The 23700-nt window shown below is 43.4% G+C and overlaps 1 protein-coding gene across 4 annotated transcripts in view; it reads left to right on the top strand.

The window, feature by feature from the left end:
• The first annotated feature begins 383 nt into the window (after nt 1–383).
• The window catches only part of si:dkey-97m3.1 (fatty acyl-CoA reductase 1), a 187108-nt gene continuing 163791 nt past the window's right edge, over nt 384–23700 (top strand). The window contains exon 1 of one of the 4 annotated variants that reach the window (XM_067999592.1): nt 384–463. The gene's annotated coding sequence lies outside the window, so the exon portion shown is untranslated. Of the gene's footprint in view, nt 464–3922; nt 4169–6091; nt 6112–23700 lie in introns of those variants that run through there. The other 3 variants (XM_067999589.1, XM_067999591.1, XM_067999593.1) reach the window with 3 other exon arrangements.

Raw genomic sequence — 23700 nt, 5'->3', positions numbered from 1 at the left:
TATGTTGCATCAATGTGCCCATACACACTGTGCATAAATGCCTTATAAGCAAAGCCATTGGTTTACAGTTTCCATTGAAAAATAAAGTCCTGGAATGAGATCTCTAAAAGCACGGTAGAAATCCTAAATACATAGTAATGCAAAGGAATTGAATTTATTCAATTACTGTAAATCAGTGGCACAATTGTAAATGAGCTGAATTGCAGATGCAATCACAAAATACTGGTAGAATTCTTAGACTCCTATGTAATAGAAACAGAATCTGAATTGTTCCATCATAGTAAACCAATGGGCCTCATAATAAGATCTGTAATAATGCTGTACTTATATGAATAAGTGTGTTGATGCACTTATAATGTTCCATCAGCTGTCTTCACAGAGCAAGGACCACCCAGTGGATCGCCAGCTACACCCAAAAATCAGCACACAAATGAGCAACAATTGTCACCACAACTTGGCACAGGTACCAGTACAATTGCACAGATAGTGACAGATCCGGAGATTGATGAGGATTAGAAAGCACAGACTGAAGCAAAGGGTATTGGTGAAGGAAGGGTACACTGTGGTAGTGGTTGATGAGGAATCAGCTGGTACACGGTGAATGACCAGCATTCTGTGTGCCCCTACTGAGTTGTATTGGGATACAGACCTTAGTGGACCTGCTTTCAATTGAAAGTAGAACATCAGGTCACTATTAAGAAGTCTCTTTCCTCTATGTACATGAAGTTAGAAGGTGGTTTGGTTTGTGTGGAGAACTCCCAACACTCAGATTTGCACTATATCTCCCACATGAGCCCACACCCACTACAATAAAAACTCTTAGCACTAATATAGTTCCATTATTGTTTGTCACCCATACTGGTATCTCCTAAAACTGTCTAGTTGGCTACAAGGCCATCTACCAGTGCTACTCCTTCATTTAGGGGAGCACTTAGTAGTAAGGCACATTCATTACCATCACTGAGAATTTCACAACACAAAACAGGCAAATGAGGGAGGAAATGCATTAAACATGTATCGTTGCAAAACTTAATAAAATTAATTATTTTTTAATGTCTTGCAGTTAGCCATTCTTTCAATGTGCAGAAAATAAGGCATCTGTTGTTCAGAAGAACAGCAAAGAAAACATGCAGTACACATCAAAAACTAAATAGGGACTGAAAATGTAAGTTCTGTGATTGTAAATATGTGCAAAAGAAAATAATAATATCCAGTTGCACAGCTCACTGGAAAATTTAGCCACTGACATGCTGATGCACCAGTCTCCTACCTAAAGTGGCTAGCCTGCTGCTGGTTGCTGCTGTGCACAATCTTTTCCCAGTCTCCCATGGCTTGCACCTGCTCCGTGCATCATACTATTATAATTTTGGAGTTCTTTCCTGAGAAATATTGTAAGGTACCCTTGACTGGTCCAAGCATGGGAAGCAAAAACAATTACTTTCAAAGTTTCTGCTTAGTCAGGGCACTGTCTGTTCATGTGCTTCATTGAATCTATTCGCTGCTGGGGTATGGGGTTGTACAGAGGTGTCATCAGCCATGGTTACATTGCATAGTTCATATTACCAAGAAATCAGTTGTCTCTCCTTGCTTTTCCTTCAAAGAGTTGTATCACATTTACACTGAGGTACATTATTTTCTTGTGGCAGTTGCATGCTGTTTAGATGTTGATGAAATAATACTTTTCCTCTTCAAGCAATGCCATAGGATTTGTAGTGGGTGTACAAATGGCTACATACATACAATCTATGATTCTGTGTAGTTTAAGGAACCAGAAATTTGGAAATACTTGCTGCCTGTTAGGATCTGCTGAGCTGTATGTAGCAGGCTGCATAGTAATCCATGGCTTCGGTTACCTCCTTAATAGAGCAGTACATGGCAAGCAGATGAATCCTGAGATGTTCCATTTGGGTGCCCTGTTGCACAAATGTTGAGGGCTGTAGTGACCTTCATTGGCACTGATAGTTGCCCTCTGGTTGATAAACAACACCAGATTAATTAATGGCATATGAATCTGCGTATGGGTACAGTTGCCAGTACCCATCTGTCTAGAAAAGTCTGCAAGGATGCATAATGTTTGTTGTATGGCCAACTATAATTGCACTTTTAGAGAAAGACATGAACCTACCAACCCTCAGCTCCTGAATGTGAGGAATATGGTGTCTTAAGGAGGTCCACTATAGTCTCCTTCGGTTGTCTGGAAATATCCAACAACATAAAAATCATTGGCTTTGTTACTCTTACAGCCACGGGAGGAGTAACTCTAACAACTTGCATTCATATAGTGCTTTTAAGATAAGAAACATCTTAAGGCGTTTCACAAATAGGAGTAAGGAAACCAGGAACCAGGCTAGCCAGGAGTCACTGAAACATTTTCCAAACCTGGAGACAGCAATTACCATCTTGGTTCATCTTATTCTCTTTATCTATCCCTTAGATAATGATGGACAGCTAATTCATGTTCTGTGCAATTTTTCACTTGATAGTACCCATCTCCTCAATATCCTCATCTGAGTGTACCTCTCCTCTTCATTGTGCTTCTGCCCTGACGACATTAGGGTGGCCGTAGTGACCATGGAAGACGTTTTGCAAATGTCTTGAAAAAACACTTATTTGTCCCTATGGTCAGCACAATTTGTGGCTAGGGAACGGAGCTTGAGACGGGGGCTGAAGACAATGGCTTTCAGTCTTCCCAATGTTTAATTGGAGGAGATTTCTGCTTATCCAGTACTGGATGTCGGACAAGCTGCCCCATATTTGGCTGGGTCCACTAAGCATGGGCCCCGTAAAGCTATGTGTTAATTGCCCCTGATATTTGTAAACTGGTGGGAATAGAGAGGGCAAGATTGTCTCTGTAAACTAGAAGGTAGGAGGGGAGAGTGTGGACTGGGTGGGCAAGTGCTTCTGTGAACTGGGGAGGGGGGGGGCTAAAAGGAGATAGTGCTTTATGAAAGTTAGAGTGATGTTGTGGTAGCTTTTGTTAAGGTACTTTCTGGTTGATCTGCTGAATATGAATAACCCCAAATGTCAAATATTTTCTATCAAAAACCTTTCAATTGTAAAGTTAAAGAAGTGTTTAACTTAACCAGGATACACCATTTTCATATTATTACTTTTCTATGGGAGTAGACTCCCCCCTCCCAGAACTACACCATCACTGGGTATGGGGTGGGGCATTACTGGAAGGAGTGTGTACAACTCTAAATTTATCATCTATGGCCCCACTTGAAGTGGTAATAAAAGCTGGTTGAAATGCGTGGCATTCACTTGATTATGGCCTTTTCCTCAAGTTAGTGCAAGTCACCCCGTAATAATTGGTTAGATTGCTGGTTTTTCTTCATGGCCCGCTGTTAGTTACCACTGTATAAACCCCACATAAAAATGCAGTAATACCCCTAATAGTAAACTTTTGCTTACAGTGCTAGTGTGTGGTAAAATTTACCATAGTCAAAAAATGCCCCCGTGATATATGTTTTGTAAGTAAGAAGTCTATAGCTGGACTCGGTCTTCTAGAGAATATGATGTGGAGATGCCGGTGATGGACTGGGGTTGACAATTGTAAACAATTTTACAACACAAAGTTATAGTCCAACAATTTTATTTGAAAATCACAAGCTTTCGGAGGCTTCCTCCTTCCTCCTTCCTCATTCACCTGAGGAAGGAGGAAGCCTGCGAAAGCTTGTGATTTTCAAATAAAATTGTTGGACTATAACTTGGTGTTGTAAAATTGTTTACAATTCTAGAGAATAAGTCTCCATACCATTCTAATGCCATCGCAAAGCTCTGACGATGAGAAGTGTAAAGGATTTGCATTTTAAAAGTGATGCTTTTAATTCTTCAAACTAGATTGCTCAACCATACCGAGTATCACTAGTATATTAGAGAATTCCGCTAGATGTGGTTTGCAAAAACTACAAGTCCCAGAATAGACGGCTGCCGGCGTGCTCGGCCCCTCTATGAATAGTGAGAGTTATTTGAATGCTGCTTGGCGGAGACTGGTTGGTGTGGGTGAGAGACTGAGAAAGCGGCGCCTGCGCTGCGGGTGGAGAAACCGGGCGGTAGCAGCAGCCTCAGCAGCGGCGATCGCTCCGTCTCAGACTTGCTGGCTTCAGGCTTGTGTTAAACCAGGGCGAGATCGCAGCAGCACCGCACACAGCGATCCATGCACACGGTAAGCAGCATCACCCGCCTTTATTTTCTTTCCTCCTGTGAAACTCGCCTGTTCTGGAGCCGTCTGTCATTTATTTATTTTTTCGCAAAAAGCCAGCAGTACTATCAATGAATGCAGATACCATGACTTGGGATGTGCAAAGAGGCACAGGTTGCCATAATGTTGTCTAATCTTTGTGTGACTGTGTAAAAAAATGCACGTTACGTAATGAGGATCGGAGGACTGGGTGTAAATCAGAAAGATACACCAAAAGGCGCTGGAGCGATGAGGTTTCAGGGGAAACGCTCTGGGAAGACTCCAGACCGGGTGTGGAGCCGCTGCAGATGGCTGGACATTATTAACCAGACTGACTTGTTGTAAAGCTCTGCCATTTCCTTTGGTATTCCACGTGTTAGAATTTAAAATAAGTATTACATATTTTTATTTTTGCTTTTTCAGTATCCCTCACCCACCCTAGCAACATCATTTAGACTATAGTTTCCCCTGCATCTGTGATGAACCCTTTAGGAGCATGGCCGCATCCTCTCCCGTACGGAAAGTAAATGATATGGAAATATAAGATGATAGTTTCAACAAATTGGAAGTGGATGAGGAGGGCCATTAGACCTATCTTAAACCCCCCACCCCCTGCTCCCAGGCACGAAAGACCAACAATCCCCCATCACGGCATCCAGCTGTTTCTTACTTGGTTGCAGAGTTTAGTATCAGCATGTTAACTCAGCGTTGCCCCGTTTGCTATTCTCAGTGTCGATCTGCTACCATCAGAAATGCGTTTTTAACCCAAGTGAAGTTATTTTAATTTTGGCACAACGTGAATTTTTAAGGCTCCTTGATTTTGCTTTGAGACTAGAACAGTGAGTTTGATTTAACTGTTAGTCACAAACCTAGTAAAACAAGTGTAAACGTAAAGTATTAGGACTGAATAAGAAGTAAGATTGAACGAACACATCTGCACCAGGTCAGATGCAGCGCTCACAAATCGATGCCCTGGGGCGGCGGGAGCCGAACCGCTGCTTTAATGTTCATGGTTGTAAACAATTTTACAACACCAAGTTATAGTCCAGCAATTTTATTTTAAATTCACAAGCTTTCGGAGGCTTCAGTGTCCTTCCTCAGGTGAACGATGTGGAAGGAGGTAGCCTCCGAAAGCTTGTGAATTTAAAATAAAATTGCTGGACTATAACTTGGTGTTGTAAAATTGTTTACAATTGTCAACCCCAGTCCATCACCGGCATCTCCACATTAATGTTCATGGGACTGTTCACACGTCTTGGTGCTTGAGCAGAACCCTCGTGCTATACAGTAACGTGTCCTGATGTTTCTGAAATTACTTCATTGTCAAAACTTGTGTATGTAAAAGAAGCATCGCCATCAGAAGTAATTGATTTAGAGAAGATTGATTTTATTTAGAAAAGATTGTCACTTAATAAATGACCGAGGAATAAGCCTTTGAGAGTGTTCGGGATGAGTTGTGCTGCGACTGTGTAATGGGGCGGTGCCTCCAGACTTCAGTGTCTTGCAAGTCGCTGCAAGTGTCTTTATACAGTGATATCATGTGATTCCACAGATTTAATGTTCGATTCCATTTGATTTTTTTTTTACGTCTCACGAATTCAAATCAGAAATCTGCAAACAGCATTGAAAGACGTTACGCTGCTGTAGTTATATCCGCTGAGATGTCACTTTGCCGCGGTGTCTCTACAGGAATTTCTACAGCTAGTTGTTCCGGGAACTGGCCTCGCTGAAAACTCCTTTAACAAAGGGACACCATCCCCTTTAAGATGTGGTTACCCTAATTTTGGCTGCTGTGTGTCCAGTTGCTGTATGACTAACAGTTTCTTTCCGTGATTGCCATAATACTGACTTAGTTGGCTCAGGAAGCAGTGCCTTAAGAAGATAAATCTTTTGCTAATTCTTTTACATTTTAACCATTGTAAAGGCTGGTAAGTAAAATCCTGATTGAACTCCTTTACACTCCTGGGGGGGAATTTTAACCTCCAAGAGCGGTGGGTTGGGGGTGGGTGGGCAGTGAAAATCCTTGATTTTTGTAACACGACCGCAATCTGGCTCCAGCGTGCCCACTTCTGGGTTTAACGTGGGCGTGTTTGAATGCCGAAACCTGGAAGTCGCCTCTCCAATTACTGGCAGCGGGCAGATACTTAGCGCATCAATTAAGATCGTTGAGGTATTTTTTAATTGATTCTTAAACAGAAACAAATTTAACATCTGCATGGGTTTCGCGGGGCTTCTGAATCTCGCCAGTGAAATAGAGATGAGATTTAGCCGAAGTTGATTTGGGCTTTTAAGCCTGTGATTGACCCATCTCAATAAAAGCTCAGATATTGCAGCTGGTCTCTCAGTTTTCTCAGGCAAACGTTTGGCTGAGCGTTCTTGAGTTGAGGCTGAGCGTTCTTGAGTTGAGGCTGAGCGTTATTATGTTGAGACATCGTTAACAAAACTTTGGAGCTACTCAAACTGACAAGATCAGGATGAGGGGACAACGGATGTATTCCGGAGGACATCTGAGGAGGAGGAAAATGACCATCCATGGCAGCCATGTTGTGCTGTCTTGAGATCTGCAGGTGCACAAGAGAAAGGTGCACAACAAAGACCTGGAGAACAACAAAGAGGGAAGCAACGGAGGGTCCGAGGTTGCAGGAGGCACTCCCCACATGAGGGTATACAGGCAGAGGCTGAGCTTCCTGGACCTCTCCGAGGAGCAGTGCCCATGCAGGCTCAGATTGAGTTGGCAGGTGGTCGCAGACTTCTGAGGCCTCCTTTAGGAAGAGCTGCTCCCTGCTGGACCTGGTGGCCACGCATTGCCCGCCACAGTAAAAGTATCCACTGCCCTCAATTTCTTTGCCTCTGGATCCTTCCAGGGCGCCACTGGTGACATCTCCAGGATGTGTCAATCGTCTGCACATTGTGCATAAGTTAGGTGATGGATGGGTTGTTTTCCTGGGTGTCCAATTACGTGAACGTTCCCCGCAACAACAACAGCTAGAATGAGTGAGAAGTAGGCTTCGCCTCTCTGGCTGACTTCCCACGGGTGCAGGGCGCAATCGATTGCTCATATGTGGCAATCTGAGGAATACCAAAAGAGCCAGGAGTCTTCATAAACTGAGAGGGCTATCACTTCATCAATGCATAGCTGGTGTGCAACCACAGGAAGATATTTCTGCAGGTGTGCGGCAGATTCCCTGGCAGCTGTCATGATGCGTTCATTTTGTGCCAGTCCAACATTCCAGACCTCTTCCAAACAGGAGACAGACTTAAGGGCTGGCTCGTAGGAGACCCCCTGCAAACTTAGCTCATGACACCTGTGAGGAACCCCACCAACGAGGCACAAGAGCAATACAGCCAGAGTCACATGACCACCAGGTGTCATTGAGCAAGCCATAGGTATGTTGAAGATACACTTCAGGTATCTGGATAGGTCTGGAGGCATCCTTCAAGACTCGCCAGGGAGGGTTTCCAGAATTAATCGTGGTGTGCTACGTCCTGCACAACATAGAGCAGCAGAGAGGTTTAGAGGTGGAGGAGGACGAAAGTGCTCGTCGACCATCCTCTGTTGGTGACAACATTGAAGATGAGGAGGAGGAGGAATATGAAGATGGGGCAACCATCGCCAGACCAGCCGCGCACATTGCTGCTTGGGATACCAGGGATGCTCTCATCTGTCACAGGTTCCCTTAATAACAGTGGCAAAAGAAAGACATTGAGATACTCAGGCCCGCGGGCACAACCACCACCACCACCAACCCCCTTTGTACAAATCAGTTCTTCAACCCGCATACACCCATTACACATCCGCCCAATGGGTACCGTCATGTTTTGGCATTCATCATGAAGCAAATGAAAGGGTGACTTAACACTCGGGACACAATAATGGTCAAGACGTGGAAGTGGTGCTAATCAATACATTTAATGTGCCAATATATAAAAAAAAGTAACGTAACATCATAACATGTCTTCAAACACCCATGTGAATACCCTTAGAGAACAACAATTGCTTGAACTTACACTTCCCACCGCTTCTACATTGTGCATCCCCTGTGGCTTCAGTAGAGGTAGAGGCAGGCTGCTCAGATCCATGCTCTGACTGCTGAGATGATTTTGGCCTATGACCTCTGGGTCTTGGAGCCCGTGAGGGCCCCGCCAAAGACTGCTCCACCTGCACCTGTGCAGGAGCAGACTCGGCCATCGGGAGAGGAGGCAACATTTCGGGTACTGGTTGAGTGGGGGGGGGGGGCGGGGGGCAACGGGTGAGATGTGGGAGCGCTGTGAGTGGAGTTCTAACTTCCATGTCCCCTTTCGCCATCATCCCTCTGCTGGGCCAGCTGGACAATAGCTTGGTGCATATCTGTGACAAGTTGTAAGGCCACAGATAAGGTTCTGTCATCCTGTTGAAGGTGGCAGACATCTCTTGCACAGCCGTGGTCGTAGTATGCATAGACTCATTTGAGAGCCATGCTTGAAGCTCACAGAGGCCGCCACTCTATTGCAGACATTATTGGACTTACCTGTGACAACAATCCACTAGTGTTGAAGTTTGACTCCTCCATCCCCTCCGCTATTGTGGAGAGTGCACATGGCACATTTTCCAGTACCTCGTAAAGGTGCAGCTGTACCTCAATCATTCTTATTCACAACGATGGTTCCTGGGGTTCAGCATCTGAGTGCAGCTGAACAGAGCTTGGAGAGTATGCGTCCTCCGACGCGGACTCTCCACAGCTGCCCCTGCAACCAGTGTCTGCTCGTGCTCACTTATGAGTTTGAATCACTAGGTGACAACCCAACTAACTGGCTAACAGGACCCACTGAAGTGCCAGTATCTGTGCTGGTGCATGACAGTATGGCCTGTGACGGTGCACCTTCAGAAGGAATGAGGTCCTCTGAGGAATAGATGTCATCATCGCGCCACATTCTTCTTCTACACGTGAAGGCCTCAGAAGACAACAGAAATTGTGAATTAGTCCTGGCAAAGTAACAATCCTGCCAGTCACCATACTCAGGTTTCTTAGTTCAGTCATTGATGAAATAAAGTCGTCATGTGTGTTAAAGATGTTTAAGTTTTGTCACCAGACATTTGTGGGTTCCCAGTCTCTCCACCTCTGATGGATAGGGGTGCAGATGTCCCACTTATCTCCTTTGCCTTCTCTTTTGTACCTATCAGCTGCACAATTTGTGGAGGTCCACCTTCAGTCCTTGCCCAATCTCTTGCGTTTTATGCTATCTTCTCCTACAAGGGGCGAAAGAACAGACTTATGAGTGACTGAAGGTGACGTATTCACCTGATGGATGCAGTGCATTGGGTGAGGCTGACTGTCAGACAGATGTATCACATAGCATAACAATTGGGGTGAGTGGCAGTGGTGGGTGCACAAATGGGGAGGTGAGGAAGTGCATAGAAAGTGAAGGATGGGTGCTGCTGAAACTTAAGTGGGTGCAAGGAGTGATGTGATGGGGTAGGCTTGCCAAGACAGGGAGAGGTGGGGTGTTGTACACCACAGGATGTGGGTGAATCAGCAACTATATTTACTTTTCCTGATCTGATTAGGTTATTAAACCACTTCCTGCACTGCAGCCATGACCTGGGCGGGCACCATGCTCCTGCTGCTCACCTCTTCTTCCACCTCCAGCCATGCCTTCTTGGTGGTAGAACCAGATTACCTCCTGCCATCGCTTGGATAAATTACCTCCCTCCTGGTTCTCACTGCACACAGCAGTACTTCAAGTGAAGCATCCGTGAACCTGGGTACTGCCTTTGCTCTCTTGAAGTCCGTACCTTTATTTCCTCCTTTATCCTCCAAAATTCATTCTTGCATTGGCCCTTTAAATAGTAGACTGCAGATCACATCATGCAGGTACGCCCGCTGCGCAGCTTGGAGACACCGAACCCAGAAGCAAAAATAATTGCCTTCACTTGAGTTCTGATCACAGATTCCGACACGCTTACTTCACTTCCGGGTTTCCCACAAGAAAATCTACCCACCGCTCTCTTCCCAGCTCCAAGTAAAAATCATGCTGCTGAACCCGCTCTGTCTTATGTTGTTGCCCCACTCGGGGGCATGTATGATGATTCCGATGTTTAAGAATTTATGAAAAACACCCAATATTTTCAAACTTTATATAGTGAAAAAAGCTGTTGAGAAGGAAGAATTGCATTTATATAGCACCTTTCATGACCTCAGGATGTCCCAAAGCGCCCTATAGCCAATGAGGAACTTTAGAAGTGTAGTCACTGTTGTAATGTAGGAAATGCGGCAACCAATTTGTATACAGCAAGCTCCCACAAACAGCGATGAGATAATGACCAGCTAATGGGGGTTATATTGGATAACTCCCGAAACCGGGCGCGGGGGTCACGGTGTGCAATTAACCCACATTCAGTATTTGAGATGCAGGCAGCACGTAACATTCGTGCTGCCTGATGATTTACCTGATTGCTGTGAGCAGCCAGGCTTAGCTGCGCTGTTGAGTGGCTGCTCACCAGCAGGGGGCCCCGATATCGTGAGTGGCTAGCACCAATTAAAGGCAGCCTGTACCTCTCATTTGCAAAATATAAGATTCAGGTCTACACAGAGTCTGAATGGAGATCAGACATCGCACACGTAAAACACAGATGCAGGTCCCGTCCCTATGTTTACAAACTGTTGAGTTATGTTAAAACATTGAATAAAGGTTTCGCACTCCTAAATCTCCCACATCCTCCAATCTGCAGGCCAGACCTCACCAATTTGTCGATCTGAGTTTGTACCAGGCCTGCGAGAGAGCATGCACCAAGGTTCTCTGATGATGCATTTGAGACCTTGGTGTAAGAGGTGGACAGAAGGAGGGGCATCCTATATCCGCAGGCGGGGGTGGGGGGGTGGTGCGGGTAGTGCAAGAGGCCCTCCAGACATAAGCTCCCGAGGCAGTAGGGGACGAAGTCAATGCCAGGAGCATAGCACCATGGACGTGGATGCAGTGCAGGAAGAAGTACTTTGACACGAGTGGTCAAGGGGAGTGAGGTCAACTGTCAAGTGGCATCTCCTACCAACTGGTCCAAACACTAGCCGCATCCACTGCTCCACACACAACACCCCCCATCACCCACCTATCAACAAACCCTTTCAATCAGTACTCAACTCTTCCAATCAGATGCTTCCTCTCACCCTCACACACTACCACTGGTGCAAGCCGTACACCCACAACTCACAGGTCACACAAACTGGCAGCTATTCAACCATGACAGGCAATCACCCAAACACCTTGCAGGACACTCATTGACACATGTCCTGCTTTCTTATAGGAGAAGGTGGTGCATAACAGTAGGCAGTAAGTGGCAGTGGCTTCATGGAACATGACCCTGCTGTCCTCTCTCAGGATTCCTGTCTCACCCCTGCCACTCCGCCAGTGCCCTTGCTTTCGCCTGTCAGCTAGCCAGTACAGTATTGAAACTTTATTATAGGAAGATAGGAACAGGAGTAGGCCATTTAGCACCTCGAGCCTGTTCCGCCATTCATTGAGATCATGATTGATCTGTGACCGAACTGCATATACCTGCCATAGGCCCATATCCCTTAATACCTTTGGTTAACATAAATCTATCAATCTCGGATTTAAAATTAATAATTGAGGTAGCATCAACTGCCGTTTGCGGAAGAACCTTCCAAACTTCTACCACCCTTTGCGTGTAGAAGCGTTTCTTAACTTCACTCCTGAAAGTCCTGTGGCTATGTTCCCTAGTCTTAGTATTAAGTATTGGAGACCTCAAAAACAGGTACAATTGCATCAGCAGCCAGAAGCAATAATTCAGCAAAGAACCTGTAACTCCTGCATGATCCCTTTAAATAGCACTGGTGGGGGGTGGGTCCTCCATGCCGTTTATGACCTGTTCAGCTGTGAGAGGTTAAGACAGTGCGTTGGCTGGAGCGTTGCGTTCCAAAATGGCATCTGCCCCTTTAAATCAGCATTGTGCACTGATCTACCACATATTCTCCCTACTTTACATGCTGCTGGCATTCGTTATCTGTGCGTGCGCAAACGCTCGTACTAAGATGGCGTACGGCACACGTCACGCTAGAAGTGTGTGCGCGTGCATTCCGGATGCCATTTTGGGTCCTGAGGAGGCTGCGTAGCGCCTACGAAACAGGTGCTATGTGGCCTAATTTATAGCCTACTCTTTTTCAGTGATGTTGGTTGAGGGATAAATGTTGGCATGGACTCCCCTGCTCTTCTTCGAATAGTGCCATGGGATCTTTTATATCCACTGGAGAGGGCAGACAGGGCCTCGGTTTAACATCTCATCTGGAGGAGGACACTTCCAACAGAGCAGCATCCCTCATTACTGCACTAAGGTGTCAGCCTAGATAGTTTAATAGCTTGTTGCATATAAATGTAAGTACCCTCAGTAGTCCTCCTCAAGATAGACTGCATTACCACAGAAGGATGCAGAAAGATAAAGTAGTCATCGTGGTTTGGAACACAGGTTGTTTCAGTATGACCAAAAGTTTGGTCAAAGAAGTGGGTTTTAAAGGATGCCTTTAAAGGAGAAGAGAGAGGCGGAGAGGTTTAGGGAGGGAATTTAGGAGCTTAGGGCCTGGACACCTGAAGGCATGGCCACCAATGGTGGGATGAAGGAAGTAGGGTATGTATAAGAGGCCAGAATTAGAGGAACAATCAGTTCTGGGAAGGTTATAGGGAGGGGCAAGGCCATGGAGGGATTTGAACACATGGATGAGAATTTTAAAATTGAGGTGTTGCTGGACCGGGAGCCAATGTACTATGTGCTTGTCATCTGAGCAGCTGTAGGGACAATCACTTTCTTGGTGCCACCGCACACAGTTTACTTTATTGTTATGTCCGCCACCCAGCTTGCTGTGTAGCTCTCTCTTTACTATGCTCTATAACAAGATGCTACCAGCTGCTGTACCAATAGCCAATCGGTCCAATTCTTCATCAGCGTTCACTGTCGGTGAGCATAGGGATGATGGCTGAACGGGACTCGGTGCAGTCAGCAGAGTTTTGGATGAGCTCACGTTTACAGAGGGTGGAAGATGGGAGGCTGGCTAGGAGAACATTGGAATAGTCATGTCTGGAGGTAACAAACACATGGATGAGGTTTGAAGCCCCACTCCAGAGACTAGAGTACATTATACAGGCTGACACTTCAGTGCAGTACTGAGAGAGTGCTGCACTGTTGGAGGTGCTGCCTTTCATATGAGACGTTAAACCGAGGCCCTATCTACCATCTCAGATGTACGTAAAAGACCCCATTGCAATTCTTGAAGAAGAGCAGGAAGGGTCCTACCAGTGTCCTGGCCAATATTTATCCCTCAACCAACATCACTTAAATAGATTATTTGGTCATTTATCTCATTGCTGTTTGTGGGACCTTGCTGCATGCAAATTGGCTGCAGGGTTTCCCTGTGTTACAACAGTAACTAAACTTCAAAAGTGCTTCATTGGCTCTGAGGTTGTGAAAGTTGCTATAAAATTAAAGTTCTTCTTTTCTGCAAACCACCAAGGTCACAGTTTGAAAACCACCTTTGAGAGACACCTGTATGATTTGGAACAGACTGTTCAGTTTTTGTGTAGAGTGCCCAGAGATTTCTAAAATATAAAACATAACTTAATTATTTCTACTTAGTTCTATGCCTCATGAGGTAAAGACATAGGTTACTAATGAAGTTTTAAAGAAGCAAATATCAAAGCTCTGAAATTGCGAGGCTCCACTGGTGGCAGGGGGCCTTATTGGGGTTGAGCACGCATCGGGATATCAGACAGGTTCGAGGTGTAGTCACTGTGTACATCAGTTCATGGCAGGAAAAAGGTGGGAGAAAGTTGGGCTGCATTGGCCTCCTTGTGAAGGGCAAGTTGGGTTAATGAGGTCTCATGTAGAAATTCACATTGTTTAGGCAAGCTCTTCCCGCACTCTTGGTGCTTCCCACATCTGTAAAAAAATGGGTGAATTAGTAAGCCAATGGCCTAGCCTGTTGCAGTTGGTTTCTTAAAACTACCTTTCTGTTCTGAAAGTACATTGAAAGTTGTGTTTGTTTTAGTGGAAAAAGATATTTTGCTCCCTCCATTATATCATTTAGATAAGGAGGCTACCATTTTTGCATATTTTCTCTGTTTCCTTATCAACCTTTCCTACAATATTGTTGATTGCTGGACTTAATTCCCAACTTCTGAGTTCGAGTAATTGGTATCTGTTACAGTTAGTGGGAGAGGCAATCTTCAGCAAGATCAGCTCTCCCTGCTGCCTGTGTAGGTGCGGCAACATTGCAATTTCAGGGCTCATAAGTACAACCTTACCTGTACCCTTGCACTCTTTATATTCAGCACCTCCTCCTCAGTCTGGTTTTGGACTTGACAAAAAGTGGCAACTTTATACCCCTTCCATCTCTTTCTATTTGCAATGCCAGTATAAATGGTGTAAAGCGTGTGAACATTTTGTTATGATAGCTCTACTACATTCAGTTCTTTAGTGGAAAGTGAAAGGGGAAGTTTAAGAGTCCGCTTAGAACTAATTTGAAGGACACTATTTGTGAAATGGAGGAAGGAAACTATTCACTTGGGAGAGGCTGGTGAATCAGCAGCATTTACTATACCACCCTTTTCTTTCCTTGAAGAAAACATTTTTTTAAATTTAAAATATTGGGGTAGAATTTCCATGGGGTTCTCCCGATCTCCCGTGTTAACGTTGGTGGAAACAGCAGAAAAACGGCGGTTCACTTCAGTTCTCCAGGGTTTCCACCATTCTTCCACCAAAGTTACGGCCAGAGATCGGGAGATGCCCACGGAGTTTCTACCCTGTTAGGTACAGCAGTAGTGGAGCAGTGGGCTGGATCCTTGTGATGCATAGGTTACTGTATGTGATTAAATCAAGCAGAATATGTGTCTTTCATTGCTGTTTGTGTGTGTGTGTGTGTGTCTGTCTACCCTTTCACTTCTGTCTGTCTCTTTCACCTCTTTTACTTCAGTGTGTCTGTCTCTCTCTTTCACTTCTATTTGTGTATGTCTTTCTCTTTTACTTTGCCTATGTGGCCCTTTCACCTCAATCTGTCTCCCTCCTCCAGTTCTGCTTGTGCCTTTTTCTCTTGTCTGCTGAGACACTCTGCTCCTCCACTTCTGTCTTTTTATGCTCTTTCACTTCTGTCTCTTCCTTCACTTTATTCTTCTACTATTTTTCACCTTTTCCCCTTTTCCTTTCTTACTCTTCTATTTCTACCTCTCCGCAACTGTGGGTGGGAAGAGGCAGCAGTATTGGGACTTAGGCAGGTGGGTTAGAGGCAGCTGCATTGTGTAAGTGGCAGGGTTTGAAAGGATACTGGACACTCTACTGTATTCTGATGGGTGGGACATGTGTGAAAGTTTCCTGTTTGGTTTTCCATTGGGGGGTGGGGGGTGGCAGCACTGCTGGAATCCTCAGGGTCAACTGTCCTTTATGGTTTTTCTTAAGGAATAAAATAAATCAGATAGCACTGCTGATTTTCTCAGTATGAGTGCAATGGGCAGACACGTGCCTCTCACTCCACTTAGGACCTGGGTCAGCAATCTACAGACATTGCAGTTCCCCCTTTCATGAATTTCACTTACCTGATTTATCCGTGGCTCTGTGCTGATTGGGGGTGGGGGGTTAGTTAAGAGGCAGAACTTTTTTCGACCAGATGAAATTGAGAAGAAGGCTGCATTCAGGCCCTGGGCCAGGCGTTGGACACCCCACGTGTAAAAGAATCCTAATATCGGGACCCCTTTTTAAAAAAACTAAAACGTTATAGAGTATAATGACTCTGTTTTTAAACTGATGAAATTCCCCCTCTTTTTTTGGTCTTCCACCTTGCTTGGTTCCCCCTGTGTAACACACTATGACTGCCTGAGAGGCTAGATGACCAGCTCCTAGGTCTCTCCTGTTATCAATCTGAAAACAGCTGCTATAAGTCTGTTAGCATGGACTAGGGTATCTCTGCTTCTGTTTGAGTCTGGCCTCCACACAGCAGCACAGCTGAGATCAGTAGCTCAATGTGCAAAAGACCATGGTTTTGTCTACCCTACCACTCAATGGCATATTGCATTTGGTGCACTAATATACTGAATTTCTAGTGAATGATTGTCATTTTAAACAGTAGGTGGTGATGACATTATTTGCGAGTATAGCTGGGAGCCTGACAATCCGAGGGAGTAGATAGAATCCTGGGTTAATAACTGCTCATGTTATTGTGACTTCCTCACACGGTTGGGCTTGGTAACTCATTTCAGCTATTTCCCCTAATATTGCATAAAATGACCAACATCAACATTTTTTTGGAGTGATTGTTATGGCATTGTCAGGGGAACAATTTTGGAGTAGTTATTGAGTCTGACAGGTGGAGGAAGTTGAACTGGCAAACACAAATGACATGATTGTGACACATCCCTGGGCTAACGACTATTTACCTCTTTGGATATTAGTGCAGCTCTCTGATGTGTCTAGCTTGATCCCTACCCTATCCAGTTGCACATCAACTTTTGTTTTAACAAAAATATTCAACAGTTCGGAAAAACAAATAACAAAAGGTGTTATTAATTTTTTTGCAATTGCTTGATTTTTAAAAGAGCTATTGTTCCACTCTTACTTTTCAAAAGACTGAACTTTTAGAGATGTACCTTTCTCAACAGAGCAGCACAGAGAAGGAAATGCCCTGTAATAAATTCACATACATAATTACAGATAAGGAATTTATGATCCCAATCTTTCTACACGCAGCAGCAGTAAACTACTCTTAAGTCATTTGCTTCCAAGAAAAGTAACCTTAATAGCACAATATAGTACAGTGAGCTATAAAGATTGGAGCTGTCATCTGCAGGTTAGTTAAATGGTCAAATTGTACCTGTGATTTTTTCCCATGCATAGCAGCTGACAGGAGCTGAATGAATGCCAGTTTAAATAGTTCATATTTGGAGTGCTGACTGAATGCACTTTTTTGGTGGATGCAGCTTCATTGGGCCAGAATTTGCTGTCAAAGTAACGTTGAGGCTAATGGCGCTCACCTTTATGTGTAAAAGGTACAGCAATTTCAGGTGAGGGGCAGATGCGCAGTTAAACACGAATATCCAAAAGTTGCTGTCTGAGCTGCACCACTTCATCGTTAGCTTCACGAAAGCGGCATCTCGCTGTCTGCCTCACCATTGAAATGCATTGAATGCCATGAAGTTACTGTATTTGCACAGTAGACTCACCTCCAGACTCCCCAAAGCCTTTCCACCATCTACAAGGCACAAATCAGGAGTGTGATGGAATACTCTCCACTTGCCTGGATGAGTGCAGCTCCAACAACACTCAAGAAGCTCGACACCATCCAGGATAAAGCAGCCCGTTTGATTGGCACCCCATCCACCACCCTAAACATTCACTCCCTTCACCACCGACAGACAGTGGCTGCAGTGTGTACCAGCCACAGGATGCACTGCAGCAACTCGCCAAGGCTTCTTCGACAGCACCTCCCAAACCCGCGACCTCTACCACCTAGAAGGACAAGAGCAGCAGGTACATGGGAACAACACCACCTGCACATTCCCCTCCAAGTCACACACCACCCCGACTTGGAAATATATCGCTGTTCCTTCATCGTCACTGGGTCAAAATCCTGGATCTCCCTTCCTAACAGCACTGTGGGAGAACCTTCACCACACGGACTGCAGCGGTTCAAGAAGGCAGCTCTCCACCACCTTCTCAAGGGCAATTAGGGATGGGCAATAAATGCTGGCCTCGCCAGCGACGCCCACATCCCATGAACGAATAAAAAAAAAGATACAAACTAAACGAGCCACAAAAAGTTAAGTCTTGTCATTTCAAGTCTATGTATCCTTTTAACGACGTGATAAGTGTTAATTACTACCAATCAACCTCAATTAACTATTAGAAGTGTGGAGTTTTATTCTTTTAGGTATTAATTGTTGGAAATTTTAAAAATGTAAAATTTAAATTTTTTTTAAAAATCCAATTTTTCCTTTCTGTCCCTTTTCTCTCTCTCTTAATCCAATCTTTCTTTCCCTCTCTTTATTTCTCTTTCTGTACCTGATTTGTCATTGAATTCACCCACTCTAATTTACACTTCCTTCTCAGTCCTTGTACTGTTTATTTCACAATCCTTCAATCTGGTTCAGGAGATACACAGCTGCTTGCCCTGTTAACACAAATCCCAGATGCCCTGTTTTCCTCGCTGCATCACTTTCAGCAACTTGCCATACAAAAAATTTAAAAACCTAAACGTGCAAGGGCAAGTCTAACTAACGGCAGACGCCATTAGATGTCCTGCTGCAGCAAATTATGGCCCACAAACTTTCCTGCTACTGTAAGTGGCTGTGACAGTGAGAGCAGTCAGCAACAGCCAGACAACTTCAACCCTGCCAGCCCGGCTTTCCCATACTGGTAGGGCAGCAGTTTCACCAACACCTACTGGCACCATACCTCATTTTCAACTCTGAAGTTTTGGGAGAGAAAATTTATGACATTTTATTTGAATAACTATGTAGGACTATGTGCTGTAAGCATACACAATTCAGCAAGTGACGCAAACATGATTCTTCAAAGTTTGTTTTAAATGCATTGTCTCTCTCCTCCCCTCCCTTCCTGCTATAACTTTGAAGAGTTACAGAGTTACCACCATATTCTAGTAAACTACTGTGACACAGAAACAGAGACTTGGACGAGGCAGTCATACTGGTAGCTAATGCGTTTTTTGGCTATTGTTTTTGCTTTCCTACTAATGAAGTCAGTCTGCACTATAAACAAGGCACTTACATTTTTCCTGCATGAAAACAAAACCTTAAATGTACAGAGCTCTTTTCAAAATCAATTGTACGCTAGCAATTGGATATTAATCCCCGCTCCTAACGTGCTATTGTGGAAGTGTGGAAAGGGATCTCTTGTAAGATCTGCTCAGGAAACATAACCACAGGAGTATGTCCATAATTACAATGTGAAGTTCTAGCATCTATAATATGAAATAAAAAAAACATGCATTTGCTTTTTGTCAAATACATGTTACTGGCTGGCTAGAAAGAATTGAAAATGCCAGTTGTGAGATCATTCTGTGAGTGTGACAGCCCTGGAGGAACCGAACTTGAGTTCACCAGGGCCATGGCCCTTTTTAATTGGTTGCTCAGGATGACATTCAAATGAGCACAATGCCACATTTTCTTCATTTTCAATGCTTTGTTGTCACACAATGCTGAGTGTAGACGCCTGGCTGAGATGGGCAGATCTGAATGATTTAGGTTTGAACCTGTTGGCACATAGAGGGAAATAACTGGGGATGATGTAGCAATTTAAATCGACACGCTTCCTCTTTTAAGGACATATTGCACCATCTGAATGGAAATTACATCATCACGTTGACTGTGTTTGGGTACCAAGGTAGACAATAGAATGAATTTGAAAATTAACCCCTTGAGTACTTCAACACCATCTTAACTATCGAAATACACGTGCCTTTACATTCATATAAGAAGTGCCCAAATGATTTCCTGTTAACTGCCAATGTTGAATTTTGGCGAGTAGATTTCGAATATAAGTAGGAGGTGTGAGTTTCAGGAGACCTGTACTATGATGTTTTTTTTAGGCTGAATATTTTGATTTGCTCTATTTATCAGCATTTGCATTTGACAGTAGACCCTCTTCTATTTTGGCTACTGGGGTTCCATACTAATGGAGGGTTTATAAGGATCCATTGATTTAACCATTTTCTTTTCTCCTGGGGTGGGGATTATGTTTCATTTTGAAGTTAATCCTGTAATCCTGCAAACTGTATTCCATGTTTAACAGTAGGCTTAGGTCAGCATGGTATGGGAGATATTTTCAGTATTATTTCTTTACTGTGAACTTGCTGTCTGCAGATGGAGAATCCATCATGAGGAAACATTTTTTTATGCAGCAAGTTGTTATGATCTGGAATACACTGCCTGAAAGGGTGGTGGAAGCAGATTCAACAGTAAGTTTCAAAAGGGAATTGGATAAATACGTGAAGAGAAAAAAAATGACACGGCTATGGGGAAAGAGCAGGATAGCTCTTTCAAAGAGCCGGCACAGGCACAGTGGGCCGAATGGCCTCCTCCTGTGCTGTACCATACTATGATATTAGGTAGTGTACGTGCGTGTTTCATACTTAGTACTCGGTCATCACTGTGATAATTTATATTGGAGCTTTATGGTGGAATAGGTAACTATCATGGTGGCTGTGTGCCTCAAAAAACCTTTAAGATAGAATGTGATTCAAAGACACTGGAGAGATTGTACTGGGATCTGATTGGTCTCTGGTGATGTAACTCGTTGATGTGACTGGGTCCTGGTTTGCTTTCTGGTTGAGGACAGTGGTCTCTGGGATCTGATTGGTTGAAATACTGGGATGTGACTGGCTGAAGGGACAGTGCTCTTCTACTTCTGCAATCTAATTAGTGGAAGGGACTCAAACAGTACATTCACAGATACAAGATGTAATTCGATTAAGATCTATTTCCTGATTTCGCATAATCTTGAAATAAGTTTTTTTTTACTATTTTCCAACATAAACACTACTAGGAAAACTCAAGGGGTTAGATTTAAACCAAGTAAAAGGTGAGTTTATTACAATTTATAGAACAATAATGTAATCATAGGAGAGGAAGGTAGAGCGATGCAGCTATAACAAATGACACAGTACCACATTTACAAGACCAAGATTGCATAGCTCCATTTTGTACTGTTAATTTTTCACTCCACGCATCTTTAAGCAGCTTTGAAAGGAAAATGCTGTAAATCAGCCTGCTTTAACCTAATCACTGGGTTTATACACATTTGGTCCATATGGTTAATCTTGTCTCTGTCATTGGGTCTTAGCTGATTGCAACAACTTGTTCACACAGAAACCCTGTGTTGTAATGAGATTTTCATCAAATTAGGTTTAAACTTGGCTTGGAAAATAAAAGTGCTTAAATTCCCCACTTTATTGGTCGGTTTATTATTGATGACTTACATTTGGTTAATTTATTGATTTTTATTTGTGTGGCTCACTATCTTTTTATATTTGTCCTGTTTTTACAACCTACTAAATCAAACAGTTATTTATACCATATATACAATGAGATAGATTTTCACCTTCACCTCCTGAAATCAATGGAATGAAAATCAGGCGAATTCCATAGAGCATTTGACCTGCCCCACCAGATTACCGCCCAGGATGTGTAGATGAAAATTTACCCCCATAACTCTGGTTATAAGTGCTGTTGAGTTTTCCAATTAATGAAAATCTTTGAGGTTGTGCATTAAAAATGGTTAAATCAGTACTTTTATTTTGTATTTAATTTTGATTCAATGTTATGGCAATTAAGCATGATAACCTTCAGTTATACTGCAGGTAATAATCTCAAGTCAGCTGCACGCCATGTTGCATTTGGCAAATTTGGCGCTCACTCTCCGTATATATGCTTGGACTCAACCAATGCTTCCTCCTTCGTGCCTAATTTTTAAAATTAGAAGAGCATGGATGGCAGTGTCAGCCCCTCGACTAACATCAAAACATTGAATAGTAAGATTATAAAGGCCCAAGAGGTCTAATGCATCTCTTGTGCATTTTCAAAATGCAGATTCATATTTGGCTGGAGTTATACTGTATCTGGTGTGAAGTCGAACTGCTCTAAGGCCTCTAGAATTTGCTCTTACATCAGGGATGCAGGAACAGAGAGACCTGGGGTTGGGAGTATGTACACAAGTCTTTGAAGGTAGCAGGACAAGTTGAGAAGGCTGTTAAAAAGGCATACGGGATCCTTGGCTTTATAAATAGAGACATAGAGCACAAAAGCAAGGAAGTTATACTAAACTTTTATAAAACACTGGTTAGGCTCCAGCTGGAGTATTGTGGCCAATCTAAATACTTGAAGGGGAAAAATTTTCACGACTATGGGGAAAGAGCAGAGGAGTTGGACTAATTGGATAACTCTTTCAAAGAGCTGGCACAGACACAATGGGCCGAATGACCTCCGTCTGTGCTGTATCATTACGACTCTTGCTTTAGTGTACTCAGAAGCCAGAGTGTTGATCTGACTCCCAACTCAAAATGTCAGTTTCTCATCAATAGGTATCTAGAGCTAGTTCACAATGATGCAGAAGTGGCAGTCAACTGCATGCACCCTGAAGGGGCAATTACACTATAATTAGTATTCTGAGGCAGCCAGGTAGAACTGCATTTATATTGTTTGGTTCCTGCCTAATTGGATCCTTAACTGTCCTGCCCATGGGAGAGTTCTGAGCATTGCCTGTCCTCTAAACATTTAAATTGAGGTCAGGTAGGTTTTAAAAAGTGCTAACTGTGTCCAGTGGATCTGGCGAACATTTTGTAAACCACACTGGATTTACATTTTGTGCGGTGTCAAACCAAAGCTGTGTGAAACAGCTGCCCTTGGAGAGTCTCTCTCTGCTTCGCTTCAGAGTCAGGCTGATCCCTGATCCCAGATTTACATTGCCAGTATACTCTTTATGCAAAGCCAAAACTGCTTCACACCAGTGCTAAATTTGCAGTGTAAATGTACTCTAAGATTGCTGTTGTAATATAACATAGTTGTCTTTTTTTGATAGGAAACCCTTAATTTTGTTTATACATTATCAATTCCAACTCCATCACATCACCTGATTATTTAGATTTCTCTTCTCTACCCTCACTAATTTCCACACGGACTTTGTTTACTTAAAAAAAAACTGATTTCATTTTGGCCCAGCTATGAATTTTTAAATGAAGGGTATTGCTGAAATATTGGCAAATTATCCAGCCGCAGGATCTATTATTTTCAGTAACCCCAGAAATTGTGATTCTATTTTTTTCTTTTTTAGTTATCTATATGGGTTTCGCATCAACTCTGGGACAGTTAACTGTTTGAAGTCTTGATTCCAAATGGTGGTCCTGACAATATTACAGCGACATCAGCTCACCAAAATACATTTTTATTAATGAACTTCTGTAAGCAAATAAACTTTAAGAGACTTAACATAGGAGACTTAACGTTAAGGTAATAAATGTAATTAAGGGAACTATGGGCACATAGAGAGATGGTTTGAGGGCAGAAAGCAGGGGGTAGGCGGAAAAGGTAGTTTCTTGGACTGCAGGAGGACATAGCCTGGCAGGTTGAGTCAATGCAGTTCAATGTAGATAAATATGAAGCAATATATTCTAGAAGAAAGAATAGGGAAAGGAATATATGTTTAAATGGAGTAGAGATACAAAGGGACACACATGCAGATGCACAGATCATTAAAGTTAGCAACACTGTCAGACAAAGCCGTAAAAAGGCAAACAGAATTTTGTATCTAGAGGCAAAGAATACAAAATGAGAAAAGTTGTACGAGACCTTGGCTACAGTTAGAGTGTACAGTTTTGGACACTCCACTGTAGCAAGTAAAGAGAAAGGTGCAGTGAAGATTCACCAGGATGTTACCAGGGATGAGTGGTTATAGTTAGGAAGAGACCTGAGAAATTAGCACTGAGGAGTGATTTGATAGAGGTGTTCAAGATTATGAAGGATTATGATAGTATAAA

Source organism: Heptranchias perlo, chromosome 18 (genome assembly GCF_035084215.1).
Source record: "Heptranchias perlo isolate sHepPer1 chromosome 18, sHepPer1.hap1, whole genome shotgun sequence".
NCBI lineage: Eukaryota > Metazoa > Chordata > Chondrichthyes > Hexanchiformes > Hexanchidae > Heptranchias > Heptranchias perlo.
The sequence above is the reverse complement of the archived record's forward strand: the minus strand, read 5'-3'. Positions and strand labels throughout refer to the sequence as shown.